The 12627-nt window shown below is 42.6% G+C and overlaps 1 long non-coding RNA gene across 1 annotated transcript in view; it reads right to left on the minus strand.

Annotated features, from left to right (window-relative positions):
- Positions 1-605: 605 nt before the first annotated feature.
- The window catches only part of LOC306839638, a 39448-nt gene continuing 27426 nt past the window's right edge, over positions 606-12627 (minus strand). Inside the window, exon 2 of the long non-coding RNA XR_013781225.1 lies at positions 606-1101. This is a non-coding gene — a long non-coding RNA (uncharacterized lncRNA). The remainder of the gene's footprint in view (positions 1102-12627) is intronic.

A 12627-nucleotide genomic window follows, 5' to 3' on the forward strand; every position in this document is an offset into this window, starting at 1 on the left:
TCTGCAGTCTCTGTTGTCTGAAGAGGAAGAAGGAGGGGGAGGATTGGGAGAGAGAGATCGGGAAAAAACACAAACACACACTGAACACGACTTTCATTACGCACACTCTGAGGGCTCGAGGATGTTGTGATAATTCTTGTCTTGTTGATATTTTAGAGTGCAGGACTGGTCGTAGAATTATTATTCCCACTTCCATCTTGATGAGAATGCTGCATTTCGGCCAAAACCAGCAAACAGTTTTCTGACCTACCATCAGGAATGTAAATCAATAGGTTAAATAAAGTGTGACCTCAAGTTAACTTTTGTTACACAGCAGTGGATGGTACTGGAGACTTTCCATTAAGTTTAACAGCAATGCTGAACTTTTTGCATTCCTTAAAAAAAGCTGGGTAAGATTTTGCTAAATCTTGTTGTTGGGAAACTTCACTGAGTAAGAAATTTATGGAGACACTTGAACGCTACTTGGAACAGCAGTGCATGTCTATCTTACCCTCCCAACATTTACATAACAAAGAATATTTCAGGTTCACTGCCAGGTCACGTTCCCCTGTGTCTGCTGGTTTGTGGTTAATTTTTATCCTTCTGTTTGAACAAAATGACTAATATGCAAATGAAACCATTTTAATGGTTTGCATAGGGTCAAAGTCATTTTGTGCCTCACTATTGGAGTTCTGATTAGCCGTCGTACTCGTTCCTCTGAAAATCAAATCTGAGGACAGACAAATCTCTTTTATTACTTATGAGATTCTTCAGGCTGCATTATTTGTATGTAGTCCACTATAACCAGGGATTAAATAATGCTGTGTATTATATATGTATCTTCTTGCAGCCACAGTCATCGTCCTTGATAAAACCGCCGATCCTGATTCTGGGGTTTTGCACATTCAGCTAAATCTGCTTCCTTGAGCTTCTGACGTTTTCTTCTTCCCTTCTGAAGATTTTGACCCCGTCAGATCTCAGGGCAGGAGATGACCTTGGGTTTGTCATTGAAAACTGCCAACAAAGTCCAGAGGATACAATGGATTTTACTGTTGGCTGGTCTGCTTCTGCTTAGTCCATGCACGCTGCCAGTGTCCTTGAGAAATGTGGACACAAGGTCGTCTGAGGAAAACATTAGAACAACGTAGTTTTTTTAAATGCACCATTAAAATATATGTTCAGATTTCAATAATCAACAAATGATGATACCAGAAACGATCCAGTTATTTTGCACATTGATCAACCAGACATTGAAAGGTGCAGAAAAATGACAAAATTGGAGCGCTTTGGTGAGTGGGCGATATGTTAAACCATCGCTGTGTAAACACCTTATTTAAAAGTGACATGGACTTAAAATGTTTTAATTCAACTAAAACCATGAATATTTCAGTTCATCAGGTGGGGACGACACGACTCAAAATAAAAGACAATCCTTTATTTGTTCCTCTTCTTTATTATCACTGTGGGTAAAGCTTGTTACAGCTGCCCCCTAGTGGCTAAAAAAAAAGCAGAATTGCAACATGTAGTTTTTTGCTTGATTGCCGTAGCATCAAAACTGTTTCTTGTTCATCTGTAAGGTAACAATACATGTGTAATAATTGCAATGTTTAGCAAGGAGCTGGTGTTAAAAATCCACACGCACAGTCGTTTAGTAGGTGCCCCTGCTCTGCTCCATGGTAAACCCCACGCAGACTTCCCTTCATCCAAATTGATTCAGACATGCCAATCTTTTTCCCCGTGTCACCGACTCATGCTGCATGTGAGGTTATGCTGACATAAGACAGGAATGCATTACCTTTACGCTCTGCATTGTCCAACTCTATTATGTAAATAGCTCGCTCCTCTTGCTGCTCTCTTGGACGTGAGCATGTGTGCCCGTCTGTGTGTGCATGCGTGTGTGTTTATGTGTAAACGTGTCCGCAGGCCAGGCTCCGATATACAAATTTACATTTTATCTTGTCGTATTGGATTTGTCATAAATCTACCTGCAGAATGGGTTGTATCTGTGCTGCTTTACAAGCAGGCATGCGTTTGTGTGCGTTTGAGTGTAATTGGAGCGAGCACACAAGGGCATTTGGAACGATTACGGGAGATGAAGGACATCAACAATGCCTCAAAGTATTGATGGCTCCCATTAGAGACACGTGTGCCATATGCCAAGCCACTGCACCTGATTAACTACCATTTATGTCTTTGTTTTGTCCTGCTCCGTTTTAATGTTGCAGCCTCATTCGGGACAAAATCAAGTCCCAGCTCCGGCAGGTTTCCTTTTTTTTTTTTTTTTTTTTTTTTTTTTATTCGTTGCCATCTTTTCTGTCACCGCAGTGCGAAGATGTCCTCGCAGCTGTGGGACTTTTTAATGAAGGCAGCTTTGGATAATACAGCCTCACCCAGCGGACCGCTTGTTTGGAAATAATTATCTCTTACAGCTGGCGGAGCGATGGGGAGAGTAGACGAAGAAGAAAGAAAAAGAGGAGGGAGCGGAAGAAAGAGAAAGAGGAGAGATGTGGAAGAATGGTGAGAAAAAAAGGGGGAAACACAAAGTGGAAACAAAAAGGTGAATCTATCCAACTGTAGGAAGGCAAACACAATGAAAACACGATAAAAGGTGCACCTCTGCCTCACTTGCTTTAAATTCACTATTAAAGTTATTATTATGTTATCGTATTTATGGTCTCACGCACACACACACACACTTCGCACTCCTGAGCTAAAAAGCTTTAATAAAAGCAAGGCAGGGCTCAAACTCAGCTGCATGTGAGCACAGAAAGACGGGACGAGGAACAAAACAATCACAGGATGAGGATTTCAGGATTATTTTTTAAGTAGTGCTGTTGCGTGTTGGAAATGGTTTCATCTTTGTGTAGCCTCACTGTGGGGCTGCTTATTACATTTAACCCTCCTGACTTCAGAGTGTGTGATGGCACGCTACATTTGCTTTATCTATTGTAGGTTGCCAAATACAAATAGAGCCTCGGCATACCGCATCAATCCCCTGCTGCTGCTGCTGCTGCTGCTGCCGTTTCCCTAAATCATCACACACATCATATACGCGCTCGTTTAAGCGCAAACTGATGCAACCGCATGCCAATACCTTTCCTCCCTTTACATTTTGTTCCCCTCAACCTTTCGCTTTCCTTTCATCTTCACTTCCTCCGTCTTTTCCCCGGCTCCCCGTTCAGCTTTTTTTTCGGCAGCCGTATGTAGCGCTGACAAAGCCGTTAAAGAGCCTTCAGGTGAGACGGGTCAACACTGGAGCTTCATCTTTGGACAAAAAACACCTTCAAACACCGAGCTGAAAGGACAGGAGGGGTCAGAGGGGAGGAGGTGGAGGAGGAGGAGGAGGAGGAGGGTGAAGGTGAGGAGGAGGAGGGTGAAGGTGCAGAGGCGGAAAGAAGGGATGAAGGGGGAAGAGAAAGGAGAGAAGCCCTGATAGCAAGTGATAAAAACCAAGGACGAGGAGAGTCAGGGCGGGGGAGACAGAATGGCAGGACAAGTGGAGCAGGTGGATAAAGACGTGATTATGATAAACCAACAGCATGTGTACACAAAGCCCACTCCCCCCCCCCTCCGCCCCCCCGCTCCCCTCACAGCATCATCTCTTCTTGTGTGACCAGCCGCTAATTTATGACATGATAGCCTCGGCCGTGTGCCTGAGAGGCGCTCATAAATCTACCTCATCACTGTTAAACTCAAGGGCACGTCAAGGATACCGCCGCACATACACTGCAAAAAAAAAAAGAAAAAAGAAAAAGTGTGCCTCAACAAGTCCTCTCATCTGGTCTTCAGTCTTAAATTCGCTTTTCTTCTCTGTTTGTGTTTTTTTTATTTTTTTATTAAAAAAGTGGAAACGTTGGAAATCTTTGAACACTTTGGCAGATTTTCACGGTTCAGTCGATGATAAAGACGTGCGTAATGACTGAAAGGTTGATCTTTTTCTTCAAGTCATTATACTTTATTCTGTCAACTCATTTCCTGCTTTAAAAAGCCTCCTGACAAACAGCTCCAACTCACCCGCCAGCGCTCACATCAGCTGGGTCCCTAATTATCCTTAACTCCTATCCTTTAATAAACTACAACTAATGAGATAAAGACAAAGTACAAAAATAAGACGTCTATTCTTTTACTTGCAGATATTAAAAAAAGTATTTTGATGTATTTTAAAAGCTCATCGAGGACGGCACATTGCAGGTTAAATCTAAATTCTGTGTTGTGTGGCAAAGGTTTACTTGTTCCATACTCGTCCTGAAACCAAACTGAGAATAAAGCATGCAATCTAAGGCCCATGTACTTTTATATTGGCCATTTTTCTCTTCGTTCTGGCCTCTAAACAACACGGTTAATTGAATAACAACTTCGATAATCTACATTATGAGCTGGGTGAACCTGAGGAAGCTGCAGGCGAAGTTTTTGGACGAGAAATAAAAGGCAAGTTATCACAGGAAGGACTAAATTATCATGAAAATAGTTTCATTGCAACCAGCAAAGACAGCCAGAAAAAAACCCTGATGCTCCACACAATGTGACGCTTATAGAGCTACGAGGCACTGACTTGGTAATATTGGCACAACGAGACAAATAGAGACATAAATCAACACTAAAACAGACATTTCTGACAGGCGGGAACAAAGCAGCACCGAGGTCGACACGCCTTGGCAAAGGCTCGCGATCACACCAAGGAGGAAAGACAAAGTGGATTATGGGAACGGGAGATCAGTTGGTCCGGTAAGCTCAATGTCCTCCCCTCCAGCTCGATGCGCCAAAGGCAAGCGCTACATCCTCTCACACACACACACACACACACACACACAGCATCAACTCACAAAGCATTATTGATTCATCTGCATACACATGGAGGCTTCACACAGATATGCAGCATGCTCGCCTGAGCGCACACACACAGTCATTTACATTCTCTCCTGTATGGCTCAGGCATCAGGGAGACTCTACCTTTCAATAATGACTTCCACTATAGACTCAGTGTGATTTTCAGCCCCATCAGGAGACTTAAAGGGAAACACAGTCTCCAGGGAACGTCTATATGAGCTTCCCACTCTTCTTTTTTTTTTTTCCCATGATGCCACTGTAGCTTTCACCAGGCATTCTTGTCTATACGTTCCCCACTTTAACTGCAGATAATGGCAGCACGTGCATGTAATTAAATGTGCACATAATTCACTCACGTTCATCAGTACACGTTTTTTGTCTCTCTCGAAGTTTCCTGAAGGGAATTATGATTACGCTGTCTATTGGAAGAAAAGGCTCCCATGGGGACGCCACCTCATCCCCCCCTTTCTAATGTAATTCCTCGCATGTTGAGGAGATGAATAAATAAATAAACAAACAATCTCCTCTCTCTGTGTGTGCCGTGATTAATTTAGGACGGTGAAAATGAAATTAAGGTGCGCTCTCAGGAGGGAGTGCGCTTAATGTCGAGTTGATGAAAAGAAAAAAAAAAAAAAAAGGATTTTCCACGGGGTCGCATGCACAGAGGCATGTTGTGATGTAGATACAAGCATGCGTGTGAGAGGGCGAGGTCTAATTGTGGGCTCTTGAGAGTAAGATTCAGCGCCGGCTTTTGAGTGGCTGAGTCACTAACGCTGTACAGCGGAGTGCTTACACAAGTGTGAAAATGCATTTCTCATATAGAAGGGTAAACTTACATGACCTGTGCTGTTGTCATTGAGCAACTCATTCCATCAGGCTTATGTTGTGTTTACTGAAGATCCCTTTACAAGCTCCAGGCTGGAGTTGTTGCTGCTCCGTGTGGTGTTCATCTTCACATTTGTGCTTCAGCTGATTTTTTCTTGTCTTTGTATTATGTCATGTACCCAATGTTCCTCTTCCTGTTTTGCCATATTTTTTGATGGGCAGCTCCCTTTCATTCTAAAAGGCAGAAAAGGCGAGCCGATGGACTGAGGCTGTCGGTGCAACTCATCGTGATGCATCTTGAAATCGAGATCGAATAAACTGATGATGATGGTTTTGATATTGAAGATATTTAGGATGTTTTTGACACTGATTAGAACTCTCAAGGACAGCAGATTTTTTTTTGTCGATCACGTTATGAAAACTGGAAATATAAAAAAAAAACTGCTCTGTCTTTTTTCTCACTATTTTGTATTCTTAGCACAAACAAATGGAAACAGCTCATTACTTCAGTCTGCCTGCATGTGTAGTTTGTGTTCTGAATAAAAAAATCCATAAAGTCACTTTGCCTGCTTACTGGATGGAAATACTCGTCAAAATAAATTACAGAATTTTTTTTAAATATTTTTTTAAAAGCTGATTTAAGTGTTTATTATGGAGTATTATACCAAACCTCTGACATTAAGATGCTTTAAGGTCATTGACTTCCTGAGAAACATTTCAGGTTAAAAGCAGCTGTCCTGGTTGTCAAGTTGTGGCAGCAGCACTTAAAGCTGATCAGCATTTTTCCTGTCACTTTGTCATTTCCCCAGACGTTCACAGCTTGCAGCCCCAGACTGGTGCTAAGCTAATTATTCACTTGCTTATTAGAACGCTTCCTTACTGGTGCTTAATAAAGGCAATCAGGTTCAAGGCCGTGTTTTACAGTGTCATGGCTCAGAGCTTAATGCCCCATGTGATGTCTGCTTGCCTTTCATACAACAGTGCGTATCAGCGTCAGCATCATGCAGAAAGCTCTCCCCGATGATTTTACGTTTGATTTAGCACGGCTGATTGATGGTGGGGCCCCAAACGAGAAGAAAATGAAAAATGTGTTTGGATTTTTATTCGTCTATTGGTGGAGGGAGGGGGGGGGGACAAACTCATCCACCGACAAACATGCTATCATATGTCTCACACACACACACACACATATGCACGATCTGTCTTCCTCTCTGGACCCAACACACACACACACAACTGCATGTTGCTGCTGTCTTTGAGGGGAGAGTGAAAGGAGGGCCTCATTTGCCAAAGTGTCTACGCTGGACCGATTGCGGAGCGGTGATAAATTGCTGGTCGAGGCTCAGTAGGAGTGCAGAGGGAACAATTAGTGCCATGTTGATCTCTCCTCCTCTCCTCCGCCCTCCATCCATCCCTCATCCCCCGTTCTCTCCCTCTGACTCTCTAAAATGTTCTCCCAGTCAATCACTGTCTCCCTCTCCACATCCAATAAGCTGGACCAGTTCACTGCCCGCCCGTCTCTCTCTCTCTCTCTCTCTCTCTCTCTCTCTCTCTCTCTCTCTCTCTCTCTCGCTCGCTCTGTACATCAACACATTTGCACCTCATCACCTTATAAGTATTAATACCCATCTTGAGGGAAGATAGGGAACAGGCATAAATGAATAAAGATGGGAACATGGCGATGAACGCTGGCGAGAGGACAATGAAGTGTCTCATCCCAGTGACGCCAACATCATGAATGTAAGCTGCTGTATTCAGGATGAGCAAGAGAGGGGCTGAATACAGAGAGAGAGAGAGAGAGAGAGAGAGAGAGAGAGAGAGAGAGAGAGAGAGAGAGAGAGAGAGAGAGAGAGAGAGAGAGAGAGAGAGAGACACAAAGCCATAACTGAACAGTGTGATGGTGTGTATTTCAGACCCTAACTTTAGCTCCTCTCACTTTTTTTCAAAATCCTCCTTTGTCCACTCGTACTAGTAGAGTTTGATTTAATCGCTCATCCAGCTGCTAAAATCCAGGCGTCGATCGGGGGCTGTGTTTAACTCACACAAAACGGTTGCTCTTGAATATAACCGCTTACACTCATGTGACCGCGTTGGACTCAAAATGGACGAAGACAGAATCCATATTGAAGCAACAGAGTCACTCACAGGTCCTGACTGATGTGGGACTTTAGCAATTAATCGGTCGGGTCTAGTCAGTTGACTACATTACCAAGCATGGGTTAGCATTTCTTTAGCTTCAGGCGGAGACGAGGAGCAGGATGCAGAGGTCTGCACACCCCGAGATTTCTCAACTCGAGTGATATCCCTTACAGCAATTAATTCAGATTTTGTGCAGTTCCCTCTGAAGCAAAGCACAAAACGCTTTATATAAGTGATATCCAAGTGTAAACACACTTTGATGTATAAAATCTGTGAAGTTCCTCTTAAAGCTTTTAGAGCTGTAGTGTAGTGTTTTGCAGACTCACTTTGCCCTGGGTTTGGTCTGTCAGGGCAACATATTCATAAGGGGATGTTTGGGCTGCATGAATACACAAGGAGATTCAAAACAACACTTCACAGAAATCTGATCCAAGATTTTTTAAATATCAGGGCGCCATAAGGGAACATTTAGACTTCATAGTGCACACATTTTTAATCGTTTCGTTAGCGACGAGCATGACAACCAACGTTTTCATGACATAACATCTGCTATACTGACGTTAATGTGTGCTAGTGGTTGAAAAGCCTCTGACTTCACTGTGACGCTAACATTCGCACTAAACCTTGTGCATGTGTGTAGCACTGTGTGTGCGTGTGTGTGTGTGTGTGTGTGTGTGTGTGTGCGCGCGCGCGCTCTGTTCCCTGTTCAATGCAGGATATATTGTATTAAGTGTGTCTTTCCCACAACGAGGTCAGGCTGATGAATGACCACTCCTCCCTGAAGTGTAAGGCAGGATCAATGTGTTTCTGTCAACCTACTGCTCAGTGGACAACAAGTGTGTGCGTGTGTGTGTGTGTGTGTGTGTGTGTGTGTGTGTGTGTGTATGTGTGTGTGTGTGTGTGTGTGCATACCCACAACTTTTGTACAGTTTCTGCATGTAATATTTATTTATCTGGTGTCACCTTTATGAATGCATTCATGTTCTTGTATAATAACAAGAGGGTGTGTCATGTTCTGTGTGTGTGTGTGTGTGTGTGTGTGTGTGTGTGTGTGTGTGTGTGTGTGTGTTTGTGTGTGTGTCTGTGTGCGCGCGTGTGGACAACAGGCCCAGCAGGTGTCAGATAATACTGCTTTGTAGTTTCAGAGCTGAGGCAGATGAATCGCTCACGCGGAGTCACTGATCATCACTGCAAATAGGTCATGACATAAACAGGCTAAAGAGGGAGGGAGGAAGCAGCGGAGATCATCCCACAGCTTAAATTTTAAAAGTCTGATCTCAGCAGGAGGATAGAAGAGGCCCCTCGTTCCCACGTGTGCTTTTAATTTTTCATTAAGAACAGACAGGGAAAGTTAGCGAAGTCACGCTAAATCATGCTAACTTGTGATTGGGATTTCGACTTGTGTTCTTCATCTTATATTCACAACAGCGTCTGAATAAACACTGTTTGTTGAGCGTCCTTCAGCCCGGCCTCCAACACTGACTCTCTGTTTAGTAAATTGGTCTAAATAAGATCCTCCATCAAAGTCAGAAGTCTTTTTAGTGAAATGAGCATGAAAGGCAGATTAGCCGGACGGTGAAGCTCAGCAACTGTACTTTCACACCGCTCTGTTTCAATGTCAGCCAAAGTCCTCCGCTATGGGAGTGTGCTCCACTGACTTTCTGTTGTTCTCGCTCTCCAACTAATAACCGTCATGGAAATGTCAAAGCAGGAACAGGAATTAGTTGTGATCGGTGTCTTTAATGTTTGCAACATCAACCAAAGATCACACAAAGATATTAGTGGAAGATGATAAAACTGACAGCAGGTTTTAAACTAAACATTTTATAGGGTCCAACATCTAACATTTGGCTTATTAAAAGCAGGCTGTTTTAAAAGAGAGAAATATATTGCATCCACATAAAAGAGATTGATTCACGAAAAAAAGCTGCTCTGTAGATTTTTACTGAAAGTTGTGAACGTAGTGAAAGAAGATTCAACTGGATTGAAGATGTAACTACATGAACTGGTCATTCAGTGACTATTTTACAACAAATTGTATTTATCTATTTTTGAGGGGTTGTGTGTGGCACATCATTTTGATTCATTTCGAATGTCGAATATAATTCGAATTTAAAAAGTGTAGCATCCCCTCTCTGATGTAAACTAGTTTATAAAAAAAAAAAAAAAACCTCTACAAACACCTTTGGGAGAAACAAAGTATTTAATCAGGTGATTGTCATTATCCTGATCATCTCTGTTCAATAGATTTTAAAAGGACATGTGCAGAGAGAGGAAGAGCATGAGTATCACGCTCCTTTTCACTCAGCTTGTTAATTCAGTGTAATTCAGCACACTCACACTTATCTGAAGTGCCGTAGAGGAATACGGTGGTTATTAAATTGAGAAAAGGAAGACAATAGAGGCCGACATAAGAAGTTTAAAAATAACGCTACAGTCCACTTATCTCACAAATGACTTTTTCTCGTGGCGTAAAGTAGCCATCTTGATTTTAAAGTAACCGTCTTGATTTTAAAGTAACTGTCTTGTTTTTAAAGTAACCGTCTTGTTTTTAAAGTAACTGTCTTGTTTTTAAAGTAACTGTCTTGTTTTTAAAGTAACCGTCTTGTTTTGGTGTCACTGTATTAGATTCACTGTGATCTCAAATGAGACTGTCCTCTTATGAATGCAGCTATGTAGGTCGTCTGTGCAGGGAGCCCATATTAATGTGTTTTTAGGGGCCTTGGTGCTTTTAATGGAACCAACAGAGGATGAGGAAGTCAGGTGACTTTTAGAAAGGGTGAGAAAGGATAAATTAAGACGAGACAGAGTTAGATTCGGGTGAAACTGTTGAATACGGAATAGGCCGAAGTTCATGTCCAACATTTGCTCTGTGAACGTAAAGTCATTCTTTCACTGAGGAAACAAAACCTTCCTTTTCCCCGACCATCAAATATTTCTAAGTCCAAACAAGAAGTTTGGCTCGGATCAAATCCAACCACATATGTAAACCCGGTGTTTCCCCAGTTAACCCTCCGATATTCTTTTTTCCAACAGACTGGTTGTTGTTTTTTGTTTTTTTAAGATATTGTCAGTCTTCTTATTTTGTTTTCTAGGTATGAGGACACAGAAAGGAGCTGCAGCTGAATAAAAGGAGAGCTAACCTTTGAAAAATGTCATCCAATCTGATTCTGACTCTGGTGGTTTCTGCGCAGACACTCAGAAGAGTAACACACAATCCAGGACCTATTGGCTATAATCGCTGGATAATATCCACTGTCAAGAGCCTTAATCAATTTACAAAAGAATAAGTACATCTAGACGTGTGCGTTGCAGACCATGGTGAAACCAAACTGGTTTCAGTCAACACATCCGACACCAGTGAGTGATAACACCTGTACTACAAAGAACAACAAGATATAAGCAACATAAAACGAGCACTTAGAGTAAGCTCGTCTTGAATTAATTCCTCGACAACGTCTGAAAGAAATCTCTTCTGTCTTACTGTTCGCTGCCCGGCTGATGACCTTCATGACGAGAATCACGTTTTGCGTTCGTTTTAACCTTGTTGCGTTTAAACATAAAGGACTTTTAAACTCGTTGAAGGTGAAAAATATCTACATTTGAGCTTTTAAAAACTGAGCGAGTTGGGTGTTCATCAATGAAAGAGGCACATGAGTAGCTGTAGAAAAGCTCTCAGAGCTTGTGCGGCCATTATGAGGAGCCCTACTGGAAATAAATGGAGAGGGAGAGAGGGGCTTGAATGCCCACTCATCAAGGTTTTGTGTGGGAGTAAATTGTGTGTGTGCGTGTGTGTGTGTGTGTGTGTGTGTGTGTGTATCACGTAAATGAATGAGTGAGAGAGTGAGACAGATAGAAAGTCATCTTAATCTTACTATGTTATAGTTACTGTGTATATGTAGTCAACGTGTTCATGTTTGTAACTGACCCCGTGTCTGTGTGTGTTTGAGTGCACGCCACGCCAGGTGTGTGTGTGTGTGTGCTACGAGGTGTTCCTGACAGTGACAGAGAAGCAGGACACTGGGTAATGGAGTTTGTACCAGTGCAGAGTGCATCACACTGACAGATGCGAGTCTCTTCGGACACTGTGGGGGAGGAAGTGCTCATTCACTCTCATTGCCACCTCGTGGGAGGGCCTGGAGTACTGACACAAGCGCACACACACACACGAACACACAGATAGAGACAGAGATAGCTTACATACACTCGCAGTTATGAGAGGGAGGAAACAGGCGAGAACACACACACACACACACACACACACACCTTCCGACACACAAAGCAAAACGTCCTGCTTCAACTCCAAACGCAGTGCTGTTATTTCATCACTGATGCACGCACACACTCGTTTTTTCTCACGTCTGTCCAACTCTCCTAAAACCTTAAAGAGACAGTACGAGCAAAAAAAAAAAAAATCAAAATGTCCCTTTGGTCTAGTATCCAGCAGCCATGCAGATAGTTTTGATGCTTGTTTGTGTGTTCTGGTCTTAAGACGCTGCTTCTGTCTCTGAGATGAGTCCTGCCACTACAAAAGAATGGAGATTAAAAGATTTTAGAGACATCTCAACAATTACACATGCAACAGCTATTTCAAGGACCAGTGAGAGAGAGAAAAAAAAAAAAAAAAAGCAATCATGGAAACTGCCCACAGTCTGTTCTGAGGATTATCTTAAATTAGGCAGACTCTGTCTCTGGATAAACATGCGGCCATTGATCCCGTTATATCCTTTATCATTATTTATTAATCCACACAAACAGAAGTCCGTTACGTTCAGTTGTACTGAAGTGGAGTCAGAAACCATGTAGCTTGAGTCTCTTAGAACAGCATGGTTTTACATTTGGGACCCAGATCCGAGT

Source organism: Symphodus melops (genome assembly GCF_947650265.1).
Source record: "Symphodus melops genome assembly, chromosome: 18".
NCBI lineage: Eukaryota > Metazoa > Chordata > Actinopteri > Labriformes > Labridae > Symphodus > Symphodus melops.